At 39.8% G+C, this 12,558-nt stretch overlaps 1 non-coding gene across 1 annotated transcript in view; it reads right to left on the reverse strand.

Moving 5' to 3' along the window:
- Positions 1-12,558, reverse strand: part of LOC110841059 (uncharacterized) — a 35,929-nt gene that overhangs the window by 3,139 nt on the left and 20,232 nt on the right. Inside the window, exons 8-12 of the transcript XR_015534241.1 lie at positions 10,633-10,821; positions 8,579-8,796; positions 3,483-3,672; positions 1,692-1,891; positions 543-670 (exon numbers count right to left, since the gene is read on the reverse strand). This is a non-coding gene — a transcript (uncharacterized LOC110841059). The remainder of the gene's footprint in view (positions 1-542; positions 671-1,691; positions 1,892-3,482; positions 3,673-8,578; positions 8,797-10,632; positions 10,822-12,558) is intronic.

Below are 12,558 nucleotides of genomic sequence, written 5' to 3' on the forward strand. Positions count from 1 at the left end.
GTTTTCAGAGGAATTCTCATTCAAAAGGTTCCAATTTTAAGTTTCTGTAAGTTTTCCTACACACATTGTTTGTTGGTTTGCTGCAATTCTCCCAAGTTATCACAAGTTGTCTAAAGTTTAAATTTCCAGACAGAGCTCTAAAATATATTTCCCACTGAGATCTCAAAATTGGAAAATGCTGTGATGGGGTTGGAGAATATGAGAGGACTGTGAGGAGAGAGAGAGAGAGTTCAAAGAGGAAACTGAGGAGGAAGATGAGGTAAAGGGGTCAGTGGTCAACATCACACCCCAGCCATGCCTTACCACCAGGGAAAGGGCCCCCGGTATTCGCCGAATAGGAAGCCGAGTGAGGTCCAGAGCCAGTCTGGACACAGAGGCTAGAAGAAAAATCCTTTGCGATCATACACATCATCCAGTCTACAGTCAAAACAACGTACTGATTGAGCTACCACAACTCCTATAAGGAGGTGAAAAAAATAAAATAAGTAACTTGTTTTGCTAGTAATATGATTCTCTTGTTGGCTCAAACAGCTGGTACTTACTTTTGTGTTCTTGTACTGTACTTTGTACTCAAGAATTGGAGAGTAGCTGATAATGTGCCACTCTACATCAAGGCTCCTGCCATCAGCACCTACACTGGCACTGATCAATCCTCGTGTCATACGTTTCCCTGAAAATTAAGGGAAACTTCAGAATTGTAGTGTACAGTTTATACACACAAATGGACCCTTATCATGGCTCTTCTTCATTACCAAACACCAGCTCAATCATGGACAAATATATGATTACAGAAACAGTGACAATGATGTGTTAATCCTTGATCAAAATGTCCCCCGTTTGCCACATTCTGGATGTGTGACAAATAAGAATCATTGGAATGAATAGTCAAATGTTTTCATTGCTGTAGAAACAATTTCGGTGGCTGCTGAAATGTGTAGGTGTAACATAAGAGAGCTGAATATTCAAAATGATTGAAACGTTGCACATTCTGCAAGAAATATAGTTCTGCATTTAAGCACATTACGGAAATTTAAAATAGTACGAAAGTGAAGCTCAACATATTTTTAACCCTAGCACTAACTGGGAGTGGCCACCTCCATATACCGACACCATTGACCCACGCGGACCCCCCAACATAGAAACACATTTGATAAAAGACTGGGTTGGGTCCACAGATATTCCAAATTTTGTGATAAAGATAAAAAAATCCCTGACCCAACCAATGATATCACTGCTACAGGCCTGTTTGAGAAAATTAATCAAAAACTACCACGAGATTCATTGATATACTGATGACACTACAGAATTGTTTACTGTTATTTAGCTTGCGTAATCTTCTATTTTACTCAGTATAGGTGACATATGACAACTAGTGTGTTTATGCTCAATCGTCTCATAATCAAAACTCTTGACAAATGACCTGTCTCAATAACAGCAATAGCAGACCAAGCGACACTACCCCTGAGAGCAGATTCAACCAAGTTTCCTGTGCAGCCAAAAGTAATAAAATATGACAGCTATTTCTTTAGGGCTACGTATCAGTAAGGCATATTGGTGCCTTTTAACACACACCAGTATCATGGAAATGAAACAAAGTGAAAAGTATGTTCCTAAATTGAAAGCAAAACAAAATATAAAATATGGATAAAGTTCTGAAGTTGGTCAGTTTTATGAAAACTTCAAAAACATACCAGTGAGTTCAATTTCCTTAGCGCTGGTTGTTCCCTTGATATTGGTCGCAACGCATTTGTACTTGCCAAAGTCAGAAACCTGGGTTTTATGAATAACATAAAGATATTTGTTGCCATCTATCTTCACACGGTCTAACTCCGTTACAGACCCAACCAATAAACATTTGCTTTGGGCTCTGCGCGTACAACACATTTCAATTCTGCATCATAATCTTTTCCTGATGCCACCAGTTCTTCACCAATATCAATTTCAGGAGCATCTGAAATGAGAACCACACAAAAAATATATTACACTTCCTTGCACAGCGAGATCTTTGACAACAAGGAAATGTATATCAGAAGCCCTCAAAACTTTCTTTGACCCAAACATTAGTAAAACAGCAGTGGACTTTCCAAGTAACAATCCTCTATCTGTCTAAAACTGAACAGGATATAACAGTCTAGAAATTTAATTATTACTACCATATATATATATATATACACTTTATTTAAAATTTACAAATGAACATATCTATCTCACATTAAATTTAATGAGTCATAATACCTATATTAAACATTCACAGTTAAAATTTATGCATGAAAGCATATTAAATTAGTTTTCAAACAAACTGAAGTCTATAACTTGGATTTGCCTTTCCACTTCCAGGGGCACAGCAACTGACCCCGAACTCATTATCTTCTTCTTCTTCTTCAGTCACACCAATGAACACCCAAAGGGAACAAACGGGGAAAAAAATACTCTTCAACATATATTATTCTGTCATCAAAAGGAAACGCAGAGTAACCACAATATTTCAGCGTAAATTCATTACGCTGTATTATTAGAAGCTCAACTCTGAAGGGTGAATACAAAAGTATGGAGGATAATGCTAAGATGTGGTGCATCTAACTCAACAAAACTCTCTACATTAGCCATAGACTAATTCCATGTAACATTAATATAAACTTCAGCCAAAACGTCTGGTCTTGATTATTTTTGGCAATGCATCCATAAGTGCCAGAGTCAAACCTCTCTACAGAACTGAAAGAGATATTTTCACTAGTTGTAATGACAGTACTTCGTCTGCAAACAGATCATGATATTATCAGTTTTGATGTAATTTTCCGAAATAACGCATTAATAGTTTTTTCTAGAAAGAAATAAAGAGAATGTCAATTGAAATGGGTTTAGCTAATTTGAATATTTGAAGAAATCTGATCTGGAAAAGTCAGTACAAAAGCAGAAGTGAAAGGGCCAAGTTTACTTTGTGTGTAAAACCTCAACACAAAGTACAATTGAAATCCAATTTATTTTTTTCAAAGATGAAACACAGGGACAGACATTTATGACCTCATTCATCCACTTTACAGAGTTTGTTCATAATAGTAGAGGCAGTTTATTTAACATTTGTTCTGAAAAAACCTTTCTTTTAAGGAAAAGCATTAGAGTCATTCACTAAGTTGCCACTTCATAATTCAGAACATAAGTGGTGTATATGCTTTTGTCAGGAGTAAAAAAGAAGTTCCGAATGCTTTTAGATTAAAGTTGACAGAAGCAAAGACATCCTAGAAACTCTTTTATAAATTAAGGAATTCAAAACATTCTACAGCCATCTACCACACAAAATGACAATTAAATGAGCAAATATACAGAGAAATGTAACACATTCTGTAACGTGACTGACAGAAAACATGTTTAAGGAGATTCTGAACCAGAGCAAAAGAGGCATTTCTCACAGTCACAAGAATTTGATTTTGTAAGAAGGAAAAGGAAGAAAATCTGCTCTACATCAAGCAAAGTCTCAATGAAACTGGAGGTCTATGGCAAAGAAGTCAGTGTCTGGTGTTTTTACAACAAACAAGGTTTCATTATGATATGCAAACTTCTTCCATTTGATTTCTGGGTGGGGATATCCAGTCACACTGCACTTCAGTGTGACTGCAGAACCCTTATCTATCGTAAGTGTTCTGCTTGGCTGAATGTTCTTTATTGCCGCTGGAGCTGTAAACAGCATAATTAGTCTGCAGTAAGACAAGTAAGTATTTTAATACATTTAATGCACTAACTGAACATTTTCATTCGTGTGTCGGAACATTTACAGGATAAAGACCAGAACAGGATCAGACCTCACAAAACTGTAATGTTAGATATTTCAATAAATTTACCCTGAATGGCTTTGATGTTCATTTATTGCACATATATAATTACTGTAGTGACAGCTTATTCAGGGTAAATGTACTATACTATAATATACACTATACTACACCACACTACACTACAAGCAGCTACAACTGCAGAGGTTGTAGACCTAAGTAACAGTGCATTATATTTTGTTAAATTTGCACCATACTGAAAAATATTTAAAACAAACAATTATAGAATAACCTAGTTCATATTAATTGTATTGTGTGAAGCTCAAATCAAACCACCAGGTTTCTCATTGTGCAAAAAATTGCTACGTACTCATATAAAGTTAAAATATAGATCTTATAATCTATAACTTTTATATGAAACATTTTTTAGTATGGTGTATACTTCATAAAATACAAGGAACATAATGTATAACCATGCATCTGTAGCATATATTAACTTTGTAGCACACTTCTGTTACTCCTCCCCCAGTATTGTCAAGGCAATTAAGTCGAGAAGAATGAGATGGGCTGGGCATGTAGCGCGCATGGATGGGACAAGAGGTGTGCACCGGGAAGCCTCAGGGAAAGAGACCACTGGGGAGACCTAGACGTAGATGGGAGAATAATGTCAGGCGGGATCTATGGGAGATAGGAGTTGAAGGAGAATGAATTTTGTTGGCCCGGTGGAGGGCTTTGGGTAATTCGGTGATGAACCTTCGGGTTCCGTAAGCCATCTGGTTGGTTGGGTCCACTATTTGGGAAGCCTGAGGGGAAGAGACCTCTGGGGAGACGTAGACGTAGATGGGAGAATAATGTCAGGCGGGATCTATGGGAGATGGGAGTTGAAGGAGACTGGATTTTGCTGGCCCAGGACAGGGTCCGGTGGAGGGCTTTGGTTAATTCGGTGATGAACCTTCTGGTTCCGTAAGCCATCTGGTTGGTTGGGTCCACTATTTGGGAAGCCTGAGGGGAAGAGACCTCTGGGGAGACCTAGACATAGATGGAAAGATAATGTCAGGCGGGATCTATGGGAGATGGGAGTTGAAGGAGACTGGATTTTGCTGGCCCAGGACAGGGTCCGGTGGAGGGCTTTGGTTAATTCGGTGATGAACCTTCTGGTTCGGTAAGCCATCTGGTTGGTTGGGTCCACTATTTGGGAAGCCTGAGGGGAAGAGACCTCTGGGGAGACCTAGACATAGATGGGAAGATAATGTCAGGCGGGATCTATGGGAGATGGGAGTTGAAGGAGACTGGATTTTGTTGGCCCAGGACAGGGTCCGGTGGAGGGCTTTGGTTAATTCGGTGATGAACCTTCGGGTTCCGTAAGCCATCTGGTTGGTTGGGTCCACTATTTGGGAAGCCTGAGGGGAAGAGACCTCTGGGGAGACCTAGATGTAGATGAGAGGATATTCTCAGGCAGGATCTATGGGAGATAGGAGTCGAAGGAGACTGGATTTTGTTGGCCCAGGACAGGGTCCGGTGGAGGGCTTTGGTTAATTCGGTGATGAACCTTCGGGTTCCGTAAGCCATCTGGTTGGTTGGGTCCACTATTTGGGAAGCCTGAGGGGAAGAGACCTCTGGGGAGACCTAGACGTAGATGGGAGGACAATCTCAGGCGGGATCTATGGGAGATAGGAGTTGAAGGAGACTGGATTTTGTTGGCCCAGGACAGGGTCCGGTGGAGGGCTTTGCTTAATTCGGTGATGAACCTTCGGGTTCTGTAAGATATCTATTTGGTTAGTTAGTTAGCACACTTCTGTAGAGGTTAGATCCAGAGAAAGTAAACAATTTTTTTTTTAAAAAAAAACTCATTTGGAAAACATTCATTCCACCATTGCAGAATTTGCATGAACGTGCTTCATGTAACAGCATGTAAGTTTCAATTTATTAAATCAGGTACAAAATCACTTACCTGTGGCTGTGACCAAGACTAAACCACCAATACAACAATAGTAATTTATACAAAAGACTCATTGTTATGTTACCTAGGAAACATCATAGTAATTTATACAAAAGACACCTTCCAATTGTATTACAGTGAAACCTCGATGCATCGTTTTTGGCGGGGGTGGGAAATAAAAACGATGAATGCGGGAAAACGATAGATGTGGGAAAGCATTAAAAATTTAAAAAAAACAATGTTTCTCTTTCAAAGTTACTTCTTTTTACCAAAAAAGTCTTTAATGGACAACTGGTTTGTCGAAACTTTACGTTATAGACCAAACAGAGCACTTTCCACGTTCAAAATGTTTTCCTCGTCACGTTCACTAATGTTACGCGCATAAAAGAACGACTTCACTTTCGCCAATGCAGCGTGTGCTTCGGCAAAACTTGGCACAGCTTCGGGCTCGCATTCGTCGTCTTTCTCTTCACTCCCACCCCCTTTGCGAACAATAACAGGAAGAATGGAAATACTATTACTGCCGAACTCAACGAAACGTAGCTGTAGAAGACCCTGAACCACTGGAAACGAGATGAACCAGAAGAATGAAAAGTGTCGCCTGCCTTTCCTTTGTACTTATAATACGTAAAATCTGTGCTGGTTGGGCGATATAACGGGTTACCGCTAATGTGTATTCCAAAAACATTGTGCGCCTTTCGGTATTAATTTATCTCAAAACCTGGCATTTTAAATTCTGAAAACATCCCGTAAATTTCGTTATAATTTCTCAGAAACGATCATTGCGGGAAAATTGTGGGCCGGGACTAGGATTTTTGAACGATCGATGCGATAAAACGACAGTTCGAGGAACAATAGAAGCGGGAAAATGTAACATTATTTTATATGGGATGTATCCGGGACCGAACAAAACGGACGATGCATCCGGGAAAACAATAGTTCCGGGAACGATGGATAGAGGTTTCACTGTATATGCTCACTTAAAAGCTAGTATTTTTTTTTGTAAGATTTGAGGTTTTCACAGCGGTGAGTATGAAGATTTCTGTCTTCTGAGTTGTTGCGCTGTGTAGTCTGGTCGATGTTTACATACGTTTCGGAGGTCATACTGCCTTGGCATATTCATCGCCCTGATGACGGAGGCAGTATGGCCGCTGAAACGTCGGTAAACATCGACCAGACTACACAGCGCAACAACCCAGAAGACAGAAATCTTCATCGCTCTGATGACGGAGGCAGTATGACCTCCGAAACGTTGGTTAACATCGACCAGACTACACAGCGCAACAACCCAGAAGACAGAAATCTTCATACTCTGATGACGGAGGCAGTATGACTTCTGAAACGTTGGTTAACATCGGCCAGACTACACAGCGCAACAACCCAGAAGACAGAATTCTTCATACTCTGATGAAGGAGGCAGTATGACCTCTGAAACGTTGGTAAACATCGACCAGACTACACAGCGCAACAACCCAGAAGACAGAATTCTTCATATTCATCGCCCTGATGACGGAGGCAGTGTGACCTCTGAAACGTTGGTTAACATCGACCAGACTACACAGCGCAACAACCCAGAAGACAGAAATCTTCATACTCATCGCCCTGATGACGGAGGCAGTGTGACCTCTGAAACGTTTGTTAACATCGACCAGACTACACAGCGCAACAACCCAGAAGACAGAAATCTTCATACTCATCGCCCTGATGAAGGAGGCAGTATGACCTCTGAAACGTTGGTAAACATCGACCAGACTACACAGCGCAAAAATCCAGAAGACAGAAATCTTCATACTCATCGCCCTGATGACGGAGGCAGTATGACCTCTGAAACGTTGGTAAACATCGACCAGACTACACAGCGCAACAACCCAGAAGACAGAAATCTTCATCGCTCTGATGACGGAGGCAGTATGACCTCCGAAACGTTGGTTAACATCGACCAGACTACACAGCGCAACAACCCAGAAGACAGAAATCTTCATACTCTGATGACGGAGGCAGTATGACTTCTGAAACGTTGGTTAACATCGGCCAGACTACACAGCGCAACAACCCAGAAGACAGAATTCTTCATACTCTGATGAAGGAGGCAGTATGACCTCTGAAACGTTGGTAAACATCGACCAGACTACACAGCGCAACAACCCAGAAGACAGAATTCTTCATATTCATCGCCCTGATGACGGAGGCAGTGTGACCTCTGAAACGTTGGTTAACATCGACCAGACTACACAGCGCAACAACCCAGAAGACAGAAATCTTCATACTCATCGCCCTGATGACGGAGGCAGTGTGACCTCTGAAACGTTTGTTAACATCGACCAGACTACACAGCGCAACAACCCAGAAGACAGAAATCTTCATACTCATCGCCCTGATGAAGGAGGCAGTATGACCTCTGAAACGTTGGTAAACATCGACCAGACTACACAGCGCAAAAATCCAGAAGACAGAAATCTTCATACTCATCGCCCTGATGACGGAGGCAGTATGGCCTCTGAAACGTCGGTAAACATCGACCAGACTACACAGCGCAACAACCCAGAAGACAGAAATCTTCAGTATGTTTTTGTTTCGCTTGTAGTCATAGGAAATATCCCGATGGGAGTAAAACATGGGGAAAACCTTGATGTAGTGTGGATAATATAAAATCTTCTCAGTAATGACTCTACATGCCAACTACTATATTTTACGAGCGATAGTACCATAAGGTAAATAGTAATGAAAACTGAATAAATTGACGCCTGGTATTTTTCACTGTTGTTCAAAGCTGAAAGAAATAGAAAATGGATGGAGACAAAGGTATGAAAGGAATAATGGATAGGATTAAAGTAAGTTTTATACTGCTACAGATACAAAGCCTTCATTTTCTTACCAAAAACATTCACTGTATGCATCACTTCCACTTTTGGAGTAGTGCTGAAAGTGCAATAATACTGTCCAGAGTCGCTGGTATTGACATTCGTGACAATAAGAGAATTGTTGTGTCTGTGATATGTGATCCGAGGGTCCTTGGACCCCTGATGGATTTTGTCTACATATAGAAGTGTACTCTCTTTTCTCCACATGACGTAAACACATTCAGATCATCAGCTGTAACAACATAACAATATATGAACAAGACCTTACAACTTAAATTCTAGAATACGATAAATATGTGTGTTCGTAAGGTATAAAACTATTACATACTGATGAGTTTCATAATCTGTATTTTTCACCAAACATTGTCATGACAATTAACCCTACAGCGCTCGCGTCCACCCTTGGAACGTTCCCACTCGCGTGTGAGCACCGCGCCGCAACCCATCAATTGAGCAAATACTTAATCAGACTATTACTGACTTTTAATTTATTTATGGAGTTACGATTAAGAGACTAATAAAATGTTAAAACATTGTACAAAAGTCCAATTGAAGCTTTGATTCCATCGATTGAAGTTTCTAAGCAGTCTCTTTGCCTGAAATAATTTTCTCTAATTTTTTCCAGTTTTTTATTTGTGAATTTTGTGATATCACCCAGTAAATTATCTGGAAAAAATAGCTGCCAGCACTCGATCTTGGTTTTTCAGTTTTCTGTGTATCCTTTGACCCCAGGAAGGTGAGAGATAAAGTTTTTCATTGGCGCCTTTTTACTTCTTCGAAGGGAAACGTTTCGAAATTTAGTCATTTTATCTATGCCAATATAAAGATCACTTATTCCTGCATTGGAATCTTCATCTAAACGTTCTGACGAGTTTTCGGATTGACTACCATGATTCTCCTCTCGTGGTTCCTCATCAGAATCCTGAGTATCATCGAATTCACAATCTATAATTTCTCCTGCACTCACTTGTTCTCTTTCACGTTCTTCTTGTTCTAATAACCACTTCAAAAAAAAACATTTGTATCAGAAGATCTTGTTTTAGAAGCCATTATTGGTAAATGTGAACAATAAAGAAGAAATTAACCCAAACTTAAAAACAATTCACTTTGGAACACAAACACTCGCGTGTGAGTGGGCCGCCGCACTATCAGAATTCTACAAGTAAACTGAACAAAGTGGGTCTATAGTCGTAGCTAGAAATTTTTACTTTGAAATTTCCATAGAAGGGGGTTTCCTCTTAACATAGATGGAGTGATAGGATAGAAAAAAATTCCTAGAAAGAGTTATCAGACTTTTACTGAAATTGTGGCGCTGCGCTCACAACGCGAGTCCTGGAGGGTTAAATCACGACAGATGAGTTGGGCAACACACGACACATATGGGTGGGAACTCAGAAATACATATAAAATTTTAAGAAGAATAGTTATTGGGCTATGGTTACTTAAAAGGCCTGAGTGCAGGTAGGAGGGTAACTAACTAGGGAAACGGGGCATGATTATATTCTTTAACAGGGGTTTTCAAACTTTCCCTTTTATCATGTTACCAACTTGCATGCTGCATGATTATGTACGAGGACAGTTTGCTGCTATTGCAATATATTCAGTTTCTAGCCCACTGTTCATTAATTTTCTTCAACAAACTCAGCCAATAGACATCTGGCAGTATATTTGTTCCATTAATGCCTCAATATTGGGTTTAATTTTTGTTGTTTCAATTTTCATGCATTCCTTATCGGTAAGACAACCCCTGGCACACAATGTATTTATTTATCTAAAATCCATACAGTATTCTCCCACCTACACTTTTGTGCATCTAATCTCTCCCTTGGGGGACCATCTATCTGTATAAAATTCCGACAGCCCTAACACTTGGCATCAAATCAAAACTTTGGCAGCTATATAACTATTAGCAACAATTTAAAACTAAGACAGCTACAAAAGTTATTATCAGATAAACACACATCCCATCAAAACTCACACTGACAGTCAACATCAGTCAAAGTTCTGATAACTCTAATAGCATGACATCAACATTCTGAAACATTTAATTTTTAGCAAACGGTCATACTCAGATTCACAGTCGCACAGGGCAGAGCCACAGTTCCGCCTGGATGCACCTCAAAGGTAAGAGGCTTGCTCTTCATTACAGGCGGCGATCCAGTATAAGAGTCGTCCTGCTCATCTTCATCATAATCCCTGTCATCATCGTTGGAATAATAGTAATCTGCATCTTCTTTACTGTCTGGTCTGCAGAGACCTGTAACAAGCCATAGAACACTGTTAGGACTCATGGCTTTCTAACAATGACCTGTCACCTGTAGAGGTTATGAGACGTCAGTCATGCCATATTTCAAGGTATTTCAAGGCACAAAAGATATTATTCAAACACTTGAAGGGCTATGTAAAACCAAAGGAAACCTTAGGCAGGACAGTTCTCTGGCCAAGTATCAATCAGATATATAAAAAAACCCAGCAGGTATTTTAACCACTACTCTGTGATGTTTGGCTGCTGATTTATGTTCCTACAGAGCAGCAAGTATGGTCCAGAATCCGAATTTCTGCTTAGGAGGATATGATAATAGTTTTAATTTACAAGATTATATAATGTATGCACTAAAGTGCTTCGGAAACTATTAAAGAGAATATCAAAACTATCGTCGAAGAAAATCGAGGTTATTAAAAGCTAAAGCACCATTTATATGGTATGACAGTCACACAAGTACAGTACGTTCTCAGTGCAAAGATCAATGAGTTAATTATGCTTACCGAAATAACAGCCGTTATCCTGAAAAGTATACTGACACTCCTTGAGCAGAATGCAGAGTTAGTAAATGTTATATCATTGGTACATATTGCGGTTTTCGGGTTGTTGCCAACATTGCCATGGAACGAACGTATCACATCATAACCCGTGAGTTCTCAATCCGAGTTTTTAAAGCTGTGAAAACCTTAAATTCCATCGAGCTGTAAAACGTAGCTTGAAGCTACATGCATTCCAATAAAAACTTCTGGCATGCACCTTATCCGTCACATCAGAACAGTTCAGAGTTCCTATGTTGGTCGTTGGTATAAATAAGTTCATCAAATTAAATCGTTCCGACGCAGTCACGCCCCTTGTAATTACACCAGACTACTTATAATTAATTCAGGTCATATAAGGAAATACCCTTGTCAGTGGAAAACTTGCACAACTTTGTCCCCTGCAGAAACAATCCTGGAACAAACAGAGAGATGAAGAATTCGCCTCCTACCACACCATGTTATTGGTAGAGAGAAACGCAAGGTTTCGCAACACTGTCAACTGATACCTTGTGTTTGGCCCAGACTGCTTAAAATTAATTCGCGAGAGGGACTACTAAATTCATAAAAATGTACCAAACGTAATGAAATTGTCTGTACATTCCCGTGGAAAAATTTTCAATAAAGAAATTATTATTAGATAACGGTACTATTTCTTGCTTACGCACACGAGGTTGACACACGCGCAGCGATCTTCCTCCATTCGTGCGGTGGCCAGAAGGCCACTGTCACTCCTCTTTGTTTACATCAGGATCTTTCTTGGACGAGACAGAATAGAAAAGCTTCCATTCTGCAGTCTGAAATTGTTATCCTCGGGTTCCGTGTTGAAATTGGTGATCCTTTTAGCCGCACACAATAGGATAACACTCGGCCTATTATCGGTATAGGAGTTAATTAATTGGAAAAGTACAGTAAGGGGGAAAAGTTATCTAGGGGTTCTCAGCGTTTTGTACGCCTTGGTCCACATACCCCCTTGCTTATCGACTCGTGGGCTTCAAGGTTGTAAAAGGATAATTTACTAAAATTCATAGTAATTATTCAAAATGCTACTAAATATATGCATATTATTAAGTTTTTCCTGTAACAAAACCAGTCATTACGAAGATATCTGACATAGCGTTTGCTTAATCTTTCAATATCGAGCTTGATTAAGATATTTCCGATTCGCATGCATCCTTATGAAGTTGTTAGCTCT

The sequence above is a fragment of the Zootermopsis nevadensis genome, unplaced genomic scaffold, assembly GCF_977971745.1.
Source record: "Zootermopsis nevadensis isolate Lab colony 2312 unplaced genomic scaffold, Znev_1.0 Znev_ptg000008l, whole genome shotgun sequence".
NCBI classification, from domain to species: Eukaryota; Metazoa; Arthropoda; class Insecta; order Blattodea; family Termopsidae; genus Zootermopsis; species Zootermopsis nevadensis.